We start from the raw sequence: 17,644 nt of genomic DNA, 5'->3' as shown, positions 1-17,644 counted from the left end.
TGCAGAGATGGCTGTCCTTCTGGAAGTTTCTCCCATCTCCACAGAGGATCTCTGGAGCTCTGTCCTTGGTCACCTTCCTGACCAAGGCCCTTCTCCCACGATTGCTCAGTTTGGCCAGACAGCCAGCTCTAAGGAGAAATCTTGGTAGTTCCAAACTTCTTCCATTTAAGAATTATGGACCTCCTGAGTGGCGCAGCAGTCTAAGGCACTGCATCAGTACAGACCTGAGTTTGATCCCAGGCTGTGTCACAACCAGTATTGACTGGGAGTCTCAAAGGGCATCGCACAATTGGCCCAGGGTCGTCCATGTTAGGGGAGGGTTTGGCCGGGGGTGGGGGGGGGGCTTTACATGGCTCATCGTGCTCTAGCGACTCCTTGTGGCAGGCCAGGCGCCTGCAGGCTGACTCTGGTCATCAGTTCAATGGTGTTTCCTCTGCAGCTGGCTTCTGAGTTAAGTGGGCGGGTGTTAAGAAGGACGCATGACTCGACCTTCATTTCCAGAGCCCGTTGAGGAATGAGACAAGATGAGACAAGATCAAAATTGGGGAGAAAAATGATCAAGGCCACTGTGTTCTTGGGGACCTTCAATGCTGAAGAATGTTTTTGGTACCCTTCCCCAGATCTGTACCTCAACACAATCCTATCTCTGAGCTCTATGGAAAATGAATTCGACCTCATGGCTTGGTTTTTGCTCTGACATGCACTGTCAACTGTGGGACCTTATATAGACAGGGGTGTGCCTTTCCAAATCATTTCCAATCATTTGAATTTACCACAGGTGGACTCCAATGAAGTTGTAGAAACATCTCAAGGATGATCAACGGAAACAGGATGCACCTGAGCTCCATTTAGAATCTCATAGCAAAGGGTCTGAATACTTATGTAAAAAGGTATTTCGGTGTTATTTTGAATACATTTGCAAACATTTCTAAAAACCTGTTTTTGCTTTGTCATTATCGGGTATTGTTTGTAGATTGATGAGGATTACATTTTTTTACATTTTAGAATAGGGCTGTAATGCAAAAAATGTGGAAAAAGTTAAGTGGTCTGAAAACTTTTCGAAAGCATTGTATTTGAAGCCTCCAAACAAAGTGGTGAATGGAAAGAGACGTCTGTTACACAAAACAACAAAACGTGTAATGACATTTGCCAATTGTCATTAGGAAAAAATTAATGACACCACTGCTGTTCGCACGTGTCTCGGTTTCGGCCACTCATCTCTGCCTTAGCAAAATGTCAGTATTCTTGTCGAACCACATCACATTTTGCATAGGATATACCACCTGTTTTCAAGTCCATTTGCAAGTGTTTCATGCCTCTGACATGCAGTAATGATAGATAATGATGTAATAGCCTAGAGGTTTCTTGACATTTTGTTTTCATTATTGTGATAGGCTCATGTTTTACTGGGATGCCGTACCAGACCGTACTGCCTTACTTTCACCCCTGGGTTTTATACACTTTTTGCTCAAGCCCATGCCTCATTTGACTACAGCCACACAATACATCCTCCCCTTACACATAACATTTAAGAAAAGTTACATAAAACACTGTCTCCTTTAAATGTGATGTCTACACAGAGTCAGGTAACACATTGGTTTCTTCGGAGGTAACGACAAACCGTCATGTCATCTGCTTCATGGCCCATGTGCCATCCGTCAACTCTACCAGCTCACACCCAGGGCTTGATTTTGAAGGGGGTGTTGCCAAGATGAACGTCCGCCCTCCAGTAGAGGAACATCTGCATACAGTACATCCTGCTGCTCTCTCGCTGCTTGTGGTTGAGGCTGCTTCCTGACCTTCTTCCGCTTCTTCTTGCTCTTTCTTGTTTCAGTATTACCAGAGTTTATTCTGGGGACTAGAGGAGTCATATTCAAGTAACATTGAAAAGGCTCATTCATGATAGTGTACAGGCCATGGAAGAACTGTGGCATTTTCAACTTCCATGAATTGAGTACAGATCCTTGTGACATGGGGCTGTGCATTATCATGCTGAAACATGAGGTGATGGCGGCGGATGAAATGCACGACAATGGGCCACAGGATCTTGTCACGGTATCTCTATGTATTCAAATTGCTATTGATAAAATGCAATTGTGTTTGTTGTCCGTAGCTTATGCCTGCCCATACCATAACACCACCATGGGGCACTCTGTTCATAACGTTGACATCAGCAAACCGCTCAACCACACAACGCCATACACATTGTCTGCCAGCTGCCGTGTACAGTTGAAACCGATTCATCCATGAAGAGCACACACACACCATCAAAGGTGAGCATTTGCCCAATGAAGTCGGTTACGGCGCCGAACTGCAGTAAGGTCAAGGCCCTGGTGAGCATGACAAGCATGCAGATGAGTTTCCCTGAGACAGTTTATAACAGTTTGTGCAGAAATTCTTCGGTTGGTCAAACCCACAGTTTCATCAGCTGTCCGGGTGGCTGGTCTCAGACTATCCCGCAGGTGAAAAAGTCGGATGTGGAGGTCCTGGGCTGGCATGGTTACACGTGGTCTGCGGTTGTGAGGCTGGTTGGACATACTGCCAAATTCTCTAAAATGACATTGGAGGTAGCTTATAGTATAGAAATGAACATTCAATTATCTGGCAACAGCTCTGTTGGACATTCCTGCAGTCAGCATGCCAATTGCACGCTCCCTCAAAACTTGAGACATCTGTGGCATTGTGTTGTGTGACAAAACTGCAGATTTTAGAGTGGCCTTATATTGTCCCCAGCACAAGGTGGATGGATTATCTTGGCAAAGGAGAAATACTCACTAACAGGGATGTAAACAAATTTGTGCACAAAATTTGAGAGAAATAAGCTTTTTGTGCATATGGAAAGTTTCTAGGATATTTTTTTTCAGCTCATGAAACATGGGACTGACACTTTACATGTTGCGTTTATATTTTTGTTCAGTGTATATTTTACAGATGCCAGATTTATAAAAGGTTAATTGCAGGGGGGCTGGGCATTTCCCACATGCGGTTATTCATCAGAAGAACTGTATAAAAAAGCAACACAGCAATAAATAACTTTTCTTAAAATGAAATGTTGCTAAAAGTAATTAGGGAAGAAGTGGAGGGTGTTCAACCAACGTGAGTCGAGGTGCAACCAAAACATTAGCTCATCATTGAAAAGGCAAAGGCGCAACTCTCGTTCACCAGTTTAACTATTAAAAGCTTCTTAAAAGTAATTAGGTTGTTTTAAAATCATCTGAAAATTAAGCATTTCAATAAATAACACAAAGACATGTCAAATCAGGTAATATCAAATTCCAGACTGAAGGAAGTATGCTTTGAATTCATTTCCCTTAGTCATTAGTTAAATGTTTTGATCACTCTCACTTCTAACAAGTGCTTGAGAGCATCAGAGAGGCACATACGTGTTCCTGAGAGTTGTAGCTTTCAGGAATGGGGTCATAATATTTTGTAGCTTAAACCGTTCCAACACTAGAGCCAAAATCAGATGAAGACAAAATAATCAACATGCTACATAGACAGAACCCCCCCAAAACCTCTAGAAACTACACTATAGACCAGGGTTCCTAAAATGTATCACTCGGGACCCCTTTCCAGCAGTTTGGGCACCACTGCTATAGACAACCACCAAAGTCCTTTTAATTTTGGCACTCAATGTCAGATTGTGGCTGGAATATTTTTGCTGATAATTTATTAATGTTCAGAATTGATCAAAGCCCTGATGTAGAGAATCTACATCATGTAGAGAATCTATTTTCAGGTATATGTTTCATGCCTGCAAAGTTAGGTTAAGGGCGCAGAGTGACAAAACCTCACCTGATTGGTCGGAAGAAAAGGCAATGCGCTCATGTGATTGATCGGAGTAAAAGGTAATGCGCTCAACTAATTGGTTGGAAGAAAAAGCCCTGCCCACACCAGAGCCATCATGTCTTTCTCTTGCTGTGTTCGAGAGGATCAAAACCATAATGTATCATGGGTAAATATATAATAATGAGTAGTTGGCCTCCCGGGTGGCGCAGTGGTCTAAGGCACTACATTGCAGTGCTAGCTGTGCCACCAGAGACTCTGGGTTCGAGCCCAGGCTCTGTCACAGCTGGCCGTGACTGGGAGGTCCATGGGGTGATGCACAGATGTCTGGGTTAGGGAGGGCTTGGCTGGCAGGGATATCCTTGTCTCATTGTGCACTAGTGACTCCTGTGGTGGGCTGGGTGCACTGCACGCTGACCAGGTCGCCAGGTGACACATTGGTGTGGCTGGCTTCTGGGTTGGATGTGTGTTGTGTCAAGAAGCAGTGTGGCTAGGTTGGGTTGTTGGAGGACGCATAGCTCTTGATCTTCGACTCTCCCGAGTCCACATGGGAGTTGCAGTGATGAGACAAGACTGTAACTACTACCAATTGGATACCATGAAAAGGGGGTAAAAAAAATTATGAGTAGTTATTTATGATACAAAGTTCTTGGTAGTCGGCACCGTCGGCTGCAATGTCGAACAAGCCAATTGGGCGCGTTCAAGAGGATCACTTTTGTCAAGAAGTGTCTTTAGTCAGCGTCTTTCAAAGTGTGTTGCAAAAAAGTGGGTACAAAATATGTCTGACTTGCGACCTTTACAACAACCATGTGATGGGGGTCATAAACTTTCAACTGCTGTCAACTGGAAATTTCTGCAGTTTTTCCCCACCAACTGAAACTTGAAATTGGAACCAAAGCATTGTGGGAGACAACCTTCTTTTTTTTTTGGAAGCTGAAGGCCCTTCATGCTCATAAATGGTTGATGTCGCCATTATCAATGCATGTTTGCTTTTTTGGGGATGACTATTTAGAGCTTGAATACATCTTTATCCTTACATCCTTACAACATAATTACATAGGCTTAGATGTGATCCAAATTTCTAACATAAATAAATGAAATATCCTACAATATAGCTAATGCATTTATCGAGATGTTACTGTGATGTTGTGTCCCATGTTATGCCCCAAAATCTGTCTTGTCTGTAATACTGTTGTCACCAAACAATTTTTGATTGTCTATTAAATGTGAATAAAATGGAATACATATTGTTGACTAGACATTGGTTATTGTGGGGGATGTCTACACTGGCAATTTTACAAGCTTAATCTATGTCTGGGATTCCAGCCCTTAATGAGCAAGCACCCCAGACACCAGTTGTGGGGTCAATACCAAGTGCATTTGACTGCTTGGCATATTGATTGGCATACTGTTTTTGTGAACTGATGTCCATGTAGTCTAATCATTTTCATATTGTTTAGCCAGTATGTGAACTGATGTACATGTATAGTCTAATCCTTTTCTGTACAATAAGTGTTTTGTCCATCATGTGAATGAATAAAATGTATGTTCTTTACATGCTTACTGACAAAAGCAACATAAAGGTTGAGAATTAAAGAAATACACTCCAGCTGTAGTGACGCTGACATGCTATCAATTACCATACAGTAAGAATATTTGGGGACTCCATTTAATCACATCTATTACAATTCCATGTTGCACAATCACAAATAATAACGAGGAAGGTACAAGGGCCTGAAGTAATGGAAACAACATATCACTGTTATGCTGAAGTAAAATGTTATGCTGAAGTACTGAAATTCCCACAGAACAATGTTGTTTCTTAATTTGAGAACAATACTTTAAATAAAACCATGTAGGAAACTTATACCAATTATCATTGGTGTAAAGTATTTAAGCAAAAATATTTTAAAGTACTACTTAAGTAGGTTTTGTTGGGTATCTGTACTTTACTATTTATATTTTTGACAACTTTCACATTTACTTCACTAATGAAAATAATCTACTTTTTTCTTCATACATTTTCCCTGACACCCAAAAATATTTGATACATTTTGAATGCTTAGCAGAACAGGAAAATGGTCCAATTCATACACTTATCAAGAGAACAGCCCTGGTCATCCCTACTACCTCTGATCTGGCTGACACACTAAACACACATGCTTCGTTTGTAAATTATGTCTGTGTTGGAGTGTGCCCCTGGGTATCCATAAATAAAAAAATGGGGCCGTTTGCTTAACATAAGGAATTTGAAATTATTTCTACTTTTACACTGAGCCAAGGCTTGTGCAAGGCTTCTTATAGGCCCAACATATGAACTGCTCCAGTCAGTGTCCCTCTTTATCCAATGATCCTTACCACCAGGAACTTGAATCCTAGCCCCGTCCTGTTGTATAGGACCAATGAGATTAGGATTAACCTGGTTTGAGTGGCAGGAGGAAAACAGTCACTATCGTGCCTCTCTCCGTGGCTCTGGGATTAAGTTGACCCTAGGCACAGTGTCACGGCTGTCGTAGTGATGAGACCAAGGCGCAGCGGGTTGCGTGCTCAACATATTATTTATTAAAGACGTGAACACGAAAAAACAAGAAAATACAGAAACACAACAGGAACAGTTTTGCAGGCTAACAAAACGCATTGCAGAAACAACTACCCACAACTAAACAGGTGAAAACAACCACTAAACAGTCCTGTCATGTGCACAGACACAAAACAGGAGCCAACTACCCACAAATCCCATTACAAAAACACCCCTATACATAGGACCTTCAATCAGAAGCAACGAGGAGCAGCTGCTTCCAATTGAAGGTCAACCCCATTAATTAAACATAGAAATAGAAAGACTAGAACTAACATAGAAATACACTTACATAGAACATAGACCAAAAAAAACCCGGAACACATAAAACAAACACCCCTCTTACATAAGCACATAGCCCAACAAACCCCGAACCACATAAAACAAACACCCCCTGCCACGTCCTGACCAAACTACAATAACAAATAACCCCTTTACTGGTCAGGACATGACAACCTTAAATACTACACTACACTACACTAGTTCCAAGGAAATAGACATGTAGTGTGTGTACAGTGTTATGATAAGGGTTGGGTGGCCATGCAAGAAAAGGGGAACACCTGCTTATCTCCAGCCGTGACTGTAAATGAAAGTCAAGCTGGTATTTTCATTTCACCTGAAATGGAAATGGTCACTATTTACAAGTTTCTGGGAAATAAAACAATACGAGCGTGCAAATACCCCCCCAAAACCCATGAATCACCCGAAGTAAAACAGGAAGGAGTTTGGAGTTAATGAGGGGGGAAAAAGACATAGTGACTGCAAAATGTTCATGAACTGTTTGTTGCTTCTACAGTATCTCTGTCGTATATTTAGCCCTGTCCAGCAGACCTGGGTTCTAATACTATTTGAAATCTTTCAAATACCTTGAGTGTTTGCACATTTGGGACTTTTCTATAGGTTCCATTGCAACATGCCAGCTCAATCAGGCACACTTAAAGTATTTGAAATGATGTCTAATAGTATTTGAACCCAGGTCTGCTGTCCAGCTCTGGCCCCTTGTGGTCAAGGTGTCCTTTCTGTGCAGTGATCAACAGGACCTGGAGGCTGCTCAATACCGTTAATTCATCTGGAGTCCATGACACACTGCACTTTCTCTCTGGTTTGCATTTTGGCTCATGGTATGGCAGTAAACAGGAACACACAGTTGAACAGTATGCTCCTGGTGTGAAACGTCCACAGAGGCTGGACTCAAGAACTTTAACTCAAAATAAACTGGAACAATTTCGGCATCCCAATGCACAATTCTTACAGTGCCCTTAGTGCCCAGTGCCCTTCTTGTGTAATCAGTTATACACCCCCAACATGACACAATGTAAAAACTGGGAAGGGCTTAATGCTGGAAGGTTGTAATGCACTACAAGCATTCACATATTTCACAATAACAAGGGCTCTGAACGTCACGTCTCATACTTTTTTTCCTTAACAGGCCTAGTTCAAAAGAAAACTTTGAGAGTTAAGTGTTAGCCAGACAAGTTCAGACCATACTTGGCATTTGAAATATGAACACATCCAAGCACTGATTCATCCCCCTCTATCTGTCTGATACATTGGAAGCTGGAGATGAGATTTTTGTGTCCCAAATGGCAACCGATTTCTTATGTAATGCACTACTTTTGACCAGGGTCCATAGAGCTCTGGTCAAAAATAGTGGTCTATATAGGGAATAAGGTGGCATTTGGGATACAGTCATTGTTTTGTGTAGGGCTTATTAAGGCCTCACATACAGTACCATTCAAAAGCTTTGCCAAGAGTGTGCAAAGCTGTCATCAAGGCAAAGGGTGGCTACTTTGACAAATCTAAAATATATTTTGATTTGTTTAACACTTTTTCGGTTACTACATGATTCTATATGTGTTATTTCATAGTTTTGATGTCTTCACTGTTATTCTACAATGTAGAAAATAATAACATAAAGAAAAACCCTTGAATGAGGTGTGTCCAAATGTACTGCATGTTTTTGTAGACATAAAATAAATATTAGCATTTTCCATTTGTGAGAGAGGCAATCCCTGATGCTCTAAAAAAACCTATATGATTGCATAAACATAGTGTGTTGAGTTAAATGTCAGATTGTTTGATTGCGAGTAATCCCAACCACAGAGATGCAATACCACACACAGCTTCAAAAGACTACCAATAATAACATGCTGTTATGTGAGATATGGCAATATGTCTAGGATGTAGACATAACAATGTCATAACTACATATCAGACAAACATTCATTTTTTGCTCTGTATCATTAAAGGACTGAGCTCCAAAAAATTCTATATTGACAACGTCTTTTATTAGAGAGATGAAAAAATAAATATATAGCTATGCACTCACGCCCCACTAGCCCACTACAAGGGAAATATCCTCCTCTGCTCTTGCCTCCTAGTGAAGCCCCCTGGTGATAGTTTCTGAGCACCATGGTGTCCTTCCAGAACCCGTTGACCAGGCAGCAGGCATCGGTCCGCTTCACCGTGAACTCGTAGCACCTCTGCGCCAACAGGTTGTTGACCTGTATGCAGAATGAGTCACAGGTCACTGTTCCTAGCTGGTTCCCTTCCTCCATGTTGGTCAGCTGGAGGAGCTTGTAGCAGATCTCAAACTGCTCCCTGGGCTCCTGCTCCTCCTGCCCCAGTGCAGCCGGACGCTGTCAGCCAGAGACATGTCGAACTTCCTGTGCATCTTGACGGACAGTCTCAAATGGATCTGGGGCATCTTGGCTTTGCCCGTCTCAGAGATGAGCCTGTGCTTTGTGTGCTGCTGCCCTGACATTAGTAACGAGTTCAAGTCCGCAATCGCCTTAATGAGCTGCACAATCCACTGATGTATGTAGTCGACCTCCTGATATCCATAGGCTATGGCCTCCATCTCCACTTTGCCCTTGCAGCTGCTCATCATTCTTTTCCTTTTAGCTGCAAGACATAAATGGACATTTTCCTTAGATTATAATTGATCTCTGTCTGTATTACTTTGCTACATACTGTGTATTCTTTCTTATCTGGAGGTTACACTGAACACACGCTCAAGCTGAGCAACGATAAGCTTGGCTAGTTCTTTTTTGGTCAGGTTTTCCGTTGAAGACAGATTTGAGACTTCCTCTTTCAACCTAACTTGTTCTCCCCAATTAAGGTGTTACCAACCTCCTATGGTAGAAATCACAGGCAGCCATGTTACAAGACAAGCTCATTAAATTATAGGCTAGCTAATGTATTCTCAGTATTGATTCATTCTTAGCAGTAGCACCAGTAATCATAATTTCAACCACATGAAAATATATTAATCTTTACTCCCCAAATTACTGAGATTGTGTCCAGACAATTCATATATGATAGGCTACTAATAGCAGAAGATGGCAAGTGCAAATTTACAGAAGGCCAAGGCTTTCGGGAACAGTGGTCAAAACATGCACAGAGAAGATGTCTTTTCTTCAAGTTGAACAATTCTCTATGACTAACCGACGGTGTACATTTGGCCTACTGAATTTCAAGTATAATAACTTACCTGCTCCGTCTAATGAATTGCCATCTTGCACAACGAATGGTTTGAAAACATCTGGAAGTCTTCGCAGAATTTGTGTTTTGAAAGGTGTGCTTCAAAATTACCATAGCAATGAACACAAATAACACAGGTTCAACGTTGTGAGGTTATTTTGTATACATTTGAGAAAAGTCCTCGAAAATGTCTGACGATTACAGCAGCCAGAGGTCTTCGTATCAGAGTGTGTGGAATTTTTCAGAAAGTATTTATACCCCTTGACTTATTCCACATTATGTTGTGATACAGCCTGAATTCAAAACGGATTACCACACAATACCCCATAATGACAAAGTGAAAACATGTTTTGAGATTTATTTGCAAATGTATTGAAAATTAAATACAGTAATATCTCATTTACATAAGTATTTACACCTTTGAGTTAATATACAGTATGTTAGAATCACCTTTGGCATCTTGGCTTTGCCTGTCTCAGAGATAACCCGGTGCTCAGCTGTGAGTCTTTCTGGGTAAGTCTCTAAGAGCTTTGCACACCTGGATTGTACAATATTTTATCATTATTATTTAAAAACATTATTCAATCTCTGTCAAGTTGGTTGTTGATCATTGCTAGACAGCCATTTTCAATTCTTGCCAAGCTAATTTAAGTCAAAACTGTATCTAGGCCACTCAGGAACATTCAATACTCCTGTGTGGCTCAGTTGGTAGAGCATGGTGTTTGCAATGCCAGTGTTGTGGGTTTGATTCCCACGGGGGACCAGTACGAAAAAAAAAATGTATGAAATGTATGCATTCACTACTGTAAGTTGCTCTGGATAAGCGCGTCTACTAAAATGTAAAATGTAATGCTGTCTTGGTAAGCAATGTATTTTTGACCTTGTGTTTTAGGTTATTGTTGGAAAGCAGAGTAAACCAGTTTTCTTTCTAGGATTTTGCCTGTGCTTAGCTCTCTTCCATTTCTTTTTAATCCTAGAAAACTCCCTAGTCCTTGCTGATTACAAGCATACCCATAACATGATGCAGCCACCATCATGCTTGAAAATATGAAGAGTGGTACTCAGTGATGTGTTGTGTTGGATTTGCCCCAAAAATAACACTTTTTATTCAGGACAAAGTTAATTTCTTTGCCACATTTGTTGCAGTTTTATTTTTGTGCCTTATTGCAAACAGGATGTATGTTTTGGATATTTTTTATACTGTACAGGCCTTCGTTCTTTTCACTGTCATTTAGGTTAGTATTGTGGAGTAACTACAATATTGTTGATCCATCCTCAGTTATCTGTAAAGTGAAATCCCTGAGCGATATCCTTCCTCTGCGGAAACTGAGTTAGGAAAGATGTCTTTATCTTTGTTGGGACTGGGTGTATTGATACACCATTCAAAGCCTAATTAATAACTTCACCATGCTCAAAGAGATATTCAATGTCTGCTTTTTATTTTTACCCATCTACCAATGGGTGCCCTTCTTTGCGAGCCATTGTTAAACCTCCCTGATCTTCATGGTTGAATCTGTGTTTGATATTCACTGCTCGACTGAGGGACCTTACAGATCATTATATGTGGTGTACAGAGATGCCACTTATTATGTGACTTGTTAACTTCTCTAGGGTAGGGGGCAGTATTTTGACGTCCGGATGAAAGGTGTGCCCGTAGTAAACTGCATGCTACTCAGGCTCAGAAGGTAGGATATGCATAGTATTAGTAGATTTGGATAGAAAACACTCTGAAGTTTCTAAAACTGTTTGAATGATGTCTGTGATTATAACAGAAATCATATGGCAGGCAAAAAACGGAGAAAAATCCAACCAGGAAGTGTGGAAATCTCAGGTTTGTAGTTTTTCAAGTGATTGCCTATACAGTATACAGTGACTTAGGGTTCATTTTGCACTCCCTAAGGCTTCCACTAGATGTCAACAGTCTTTAGAACGTTGTTTCATGCTTCTACTGTGAATAGGGAGAGAATAAGAGCTCCTGGAATTAGATGAGTGAGAAAATGACATGAGCTCAGTGGCGCGCGCTCACATGAGAGTTAGCTGTGTTCCTTTTCTTTTTTGAAGACACAGGAATTGTCCAGTTGGAATATTATGGAAGATTTATGATAAAAACATCCTAAAGATTGATTCTATACATCGTTTGACATGTTTCTACAAACTGTAGTATAACTTTTTGACTTTTCTTCTGGACTTAGTAAGCGCGTGCCTTACATTTGGAATAGTGAACCTAACGCGCGAACAAAATGGAGGTATTTGGACATAAAAATTAACTTTATCGAACAAAACAAACATTTATTCTGTAACTGGGATTCCTGGGAGTGCATTCCGATGAAGATCATCAAAGGTAAGTGAATATTTATAATGTAATTTTTGTCATTTCTGTTGACTCCAAAATGGCGGGTATCTGTATGGCTTGTTTTGATATCTGAGCGCTGTACTCAGATTATTGCAAAATTTGCTTTGGCCGTATAGCTTTTTTGAAATCTGACACAGCGGTTGCATTAAGGAGAAGTGTATCTATAATTCTTTTAATAACTGTTGAATATTTTATCAACGTTTATGATGAGTATTTCTGTAAATTGATGTGTCATTCACCGGAAGTTTTGGGAGGCAAAACATTTCTGAACATTACACGTCAATGTAAAATGGGGTTTTTGGATATAAATATGAATTTTATCGAGCAAAACATACATGTATTGTGTAACATGAAGTCCTATGAGTGCCATCTGATGAAGATCATCAAAGGTTAGTGATTAAATTTAGCTGTATTTCTGTTTTTTGTGACGCTAGCGTCCCACATACCCCAGAGAGGTTAAGAAAAATAATTCATTCCTGAACTTATTTCGGCTTGCCATAACAAAGGGGTTGAATATTTATTGACTTAAGATACCGTATTTCAGCTTTACAATGTTTATGGGGTATGGTGTGTAGGCCAGGGACACAAAAATCTAAATGTAATACATTTTACATTCAGTGTGTAACACAACAAAATGTGGAAAATGTCATGGGGCGTGAATACCTTCTGAAGGCTTCATAATGCGCTCAAAATTGAATGTTTTGAACACATCGATTATAATCAATAATTTGCATGCTGCATCGGTTGCATAACCGCCTGGTATGGCAACTGCTCGGCATCTGACCGCAAGGTGCTATATGTACTAGGCAGTGTCAGAGGAAGGCCAAAAAATCGCCAAAGACTCCAGTCACCCAAGTCATGGACTGTTCTTTTTGCTACCGCATGGGAAGTGGTACCAGAGCGCCAGGTCTAGGACCAAAAGGCTCCTTAACAGCTTCTACCCCCAAGCCATAAGACTGCTGAAAAATTAATCAAATAGCCACCTGGACTCTTTACATTGACCCCCCTCCCTTTGTTTTAAACTGCTGCTACTCGCTGTCTATTATCTATGCATAGTCACTTTACAAATGACCTCGACTGACCTGTACCCCCGCACATTGACTCGATACCGGTACCCCTGTATATAGCCTTGTTATTGTTATGTAATTTTCTTGTGTTACTTCTTGATTTATTAGATATTTTTTTACTTCAGTTTATTTAGTAAATATTTTCTAAACTCTATTTCTTGAACTGCATTGGTGGTTATGTATGACAATCTCAATTGTTTCAATGCATAAAAATCATTATTTAACCTGTCTGTTTCCCTTCATCTACAATGATTGAAGTATATTTAACAAGTGACATCAATAAGGGATCATAGCTTTCACCCGGATTCACCTGGTCAGCCTATGTCAAGGAAAGAGCAGGTGTTCCTATGTTTTGTACAATCAGAGTATAAGCTCTGTTATATAATGTTATTACCATCAGCAATAGAATTGTTTTGCTTTCACTTATAAATCTGACATTTCTATTGGATTCCACGTAAAATTTAATCCAACACCCAATTCATATTTTTTTTTAAATCCAATTATGTTGTATTTTGTTTATAAACCACAGATAGCATGACTGTGGCAGTGATAAGATTTCACCAGTAGGGGGAAGCGTCTATGACGTTTTTCCATTGTTATGCAGGCTATTTGTGTGATCAGCAACATCATTGTCTTCCAGAAGCGAGCTGTAATGATGGACCTCTCTCACGGGGAAAATTATAACCCAAGAACCTCCTATTCAGACCCATAAATACCAGAGAGAGAATAAAATTTAAAAAAACAACCCTTAGTAAAAAGGGTTCTTCAAATCATACCGTGATTATAGAGTAAAAATACCCCAAGGCGCACCTGTTTTGCCTCTGCTTGTCAGCACAAATATTTACCCATACACTGCAAGCCTGATGAGGTGAAATATGAGCATCAGGCTTAAATGTTGACAGACTGTCGGTCTCTATCTACATCTCAAATGATACCCTATTATTCCCTACATAGTGAACTACCCCGATGAGCCCTGGTCAAAACATTTTAGTGGCGCTGTCATGCCAAATAATGTCCCCCCGGCCAAAAAGTGTCTCTCTCTGCGTCACAATGGGATTCGATAAACAATTAGCGTCCAATGCTACATCAACGGTGTGATGACCTAATGATTAGAATTTTGGAGACCATTACAGCCTAAATTACGTTATTTTCTTCATCGCTATGCAAACAAGGCTGATTTCGGCAACAATTTCGCAGTTTAAACAAGTTTTGTTTAGCTAATAAAATGAAAACATTACTTCAAACTACTTTTGAGTACCTTGTTAACATTACAACATGAAATCCACATCTTAAACGTTGCTACGATTCGGAAATGGCAAATAAAATGTGTAATCTGCTTAGATCACGAAGTCAGCTAATTTCCACTCCATTCATATGCAAATACGCATGATTCATACACTGGCTTGTCTGGCTGTCATGTTTTTATTTTAACCTGACCTTCCCTTACCTACACTGAAGTAATATAATTTCAGTAGTCCTCTATTATGATTCATTTTTTTTCTATTTCGCATAGTACGCCCTTATAGTTGAATATATATTACGTATTTATTGTAGGTCCTAGGATACAACAATGAATAATGTGGAACAAATAAATACCATCAAAGCACACCTTACAACTTACAATAATGAACACCCTGTGAAACAGATGTGAAAACCAACCTGGAAATATTTAAAATTTTAATACATAAACGTTGATATTTTTTGGTACAGTTGTGTCATTAATTTATTTTCAACCATTTTTTTGTACACTCACATGGCAATCATAGACTAAAATACTGAATTCTGGTGTATGGAATTTTGAGGAGGTGGTTGCTGTGTGGGTGGGAGGTTCTGCCTGCCACTTGTTCTCAACAGGCAGCCAGGCTCGGGAAGGGGGACTTGAAGAGGGAGACTGTAAAGTCCAGGCACTCCTGCTCTCTTTGTTCTGCATGTTTGCAGTGCTAGTGTTTTTAGTTAATTAATCTGTGTATCTCACATATTATGTGCCCAGTATGATAGAGTGAGAAAACTTTCTTAGCAGATAATGACAACATGACAATAACAGTAGCTGTCGATGATGTCATAAAAAGTTGGAGGGTGGTTGGTAATGGAGGACATCTGGTGGATCCACGTCTGGGTGTTGGGCAGAACCCCTAGGTCCTGGAGAACTGGAGAAGAGTTTAAGGGAACAGGATAGGAGACAGAGACGTAAACAAGCAGACACACAGGTTACAGTTTACTGTGAGAAAATGTGATGGATTAGTGCAGTGTTATAAATGGGAGATATATACTTTCAACACTTTTGGAAGGTACAGCCTATCTCAAGCTGGTCCCCGTCCGACTCAGTGCACAGAGAATCAGACTGATACGAACTCACTGGTTCTGGTGGATGGAAATCCTCCTGGGGGGCTTGGACAGTCGATAGTGCTAAGGTAATTTCGAGAGGTAAATTGAAGAGGTACATTTTTATAAGCTCAGCATAACTACCATTTCTTGCTTTCTCAAATGTCAACCAAAGCTTAACATACTTTGTCTATTGGGCTTCACCGAAGTGTAGGGCGTTAGTGCTTTCAGTGGTCGACCGTTCAACTGGAGAAGATTGTTGGCTTTCACCGAGGTAACCCTAGGAAGACAGAAAAATATCAGTGTTAGGGAAACGAAAACTAGCTTCAAGTTATTTTGTGTGCAAATGCAAATAGTTATTATCTGAGATTTTTAATATTCACCTTAACAGATGGTGACCCCAGCTACAGTAGGAGGGAAAGAGCAGCAAGTTTCCCAGGTCTCGCCTTCATTTCGTCCTTCTTCCAAACCAAGTAATTCGCCCGGATGTCGTGGGCACATGTGCCCCTTCTTGATTCTGCTCCAATAGCTCTCCTTCTGTTTCTCCTGCGCCTTGTTGATGTTCTGTCTCACCTTGATTGATAACAGGAATAAATGCAATTATATTTCATATTACAAATACATTTCTTACATATCTCTTGGAGGGCCAGAAAATAAACTAACAGCGGACAATCATTTGTACCTGGTCAAAAACCTCCACATCCTTCTCAGTCCATGCCTGAAGGTGGTCCTCGAAGGCGTTCTGATCTGGTTTGACAACTTCCACTACCTCAGGTGGGGTTTCAGTGAAAGTACATTATACAAAAATAGCAATAGACCAACAACAACACTATGTAAATCATGGGTGAACCGTGGGTTAAAGATGTCCATCATCACCTTGGTGGTGGCCTCGCCAGTCTCGTCCTTGATGGGTATCATAAAAAAAGAACATCTATTTTTGGATCCAAGCACCCTTTTCAATGGGTTACAAAAGGGAATTCAGAGTTAAGCACGTACTCTTCATTTACTGACCTTAATGGGTATTGCCTCCACCCACTTGGTAAAGTGATCAGTCGCAGTCAGACACCAGCTGTTGCCATTCCTGGATTTCGTGAAGGGTCTGATGAGGTCCACCCCTAACATTTAAAGTGTTAGAGAGAAGATACTTTATTCTTACCCGTGGCAGGTGGTTAGAGCATTGGACTAGTAAGATCAAATCCCTGAGCTGACAAGGTAAAAATCTGTTGTTCTGCCCCTGAACAAGGCAGTTAACCCACTGTTCCTAGGCTGTCATTGAAAATAAGAATTTGTTCTTAACTGACTTGCCTAGTTAAATAAAGGTCAAATAAATCTGTGTCATACAGTATGCAGATTTTCATATTTGTAAGGATACTGACACAGGTCAGGGTCCCTGGGCACATACCCTGTGTGGCAGGTAGATATTTGGTATTGAATACTACAAGTTTAGATAGCTGGCTAGACTAACTACAAATAAAACATGTGTTAGCTGACATGGCTAATTGAGTGACTGTCAGAACAAGAGAAAAACTGATGATGTAAACCACATTTCAAAATGGCACCTTGTGTATTCTGCTATTCTCACTCTAAACAGTAAATTGAGACCTGAGTCCCCCCCAACAATTTTTTTATACATTCTTTGGGATTATATATTTTTTTGTGGATATTTATACGCAGGCCTATAAAAGGTTGCCCATCCCTGGTCTATAGGCAACTTCAGCCTACTTCCTCTCTGTGCGCTGAAACAGGAAACTGAAAAGTTAAATAGGCAATAGAAGAGGAAGTAATGGCTTGTGTCCATATCCTGGTGTTACGTCATCTGTGGGACACAAATATACTTTCAATCAAGTGACACAACGATAAAGAGATTCCTCAAAAGCAAAGGGGAAGTAAATGTTTGATATTCTGAACATCTGAGCATTTTGATATCAACACGTGTTCGTAGATCAGGTCAGGGTCCCTGGGCACATACCCTGTGTGGCAGGTCGATATTTGGTATTGAATACTACAAGTTTAGATAGCTGGCTAGACTAACTACAAATAAAAAATGTGTTAGCT

Source organism: Salmo salar, chromosome ssa12, assembly GCF_905237065.1.
Source record: "Salmo salar chromosome ssa12, Ssal_v3.1, whole genome shotgun sequence".
NCBI lineage: Eukaryota > Metazoa > Chordata > Actinopteri > Salmoniformes > Salmonidae > Salmo > Salmo salar.
Note: the sequence above shows the minus strand (reverse complement) of the source record.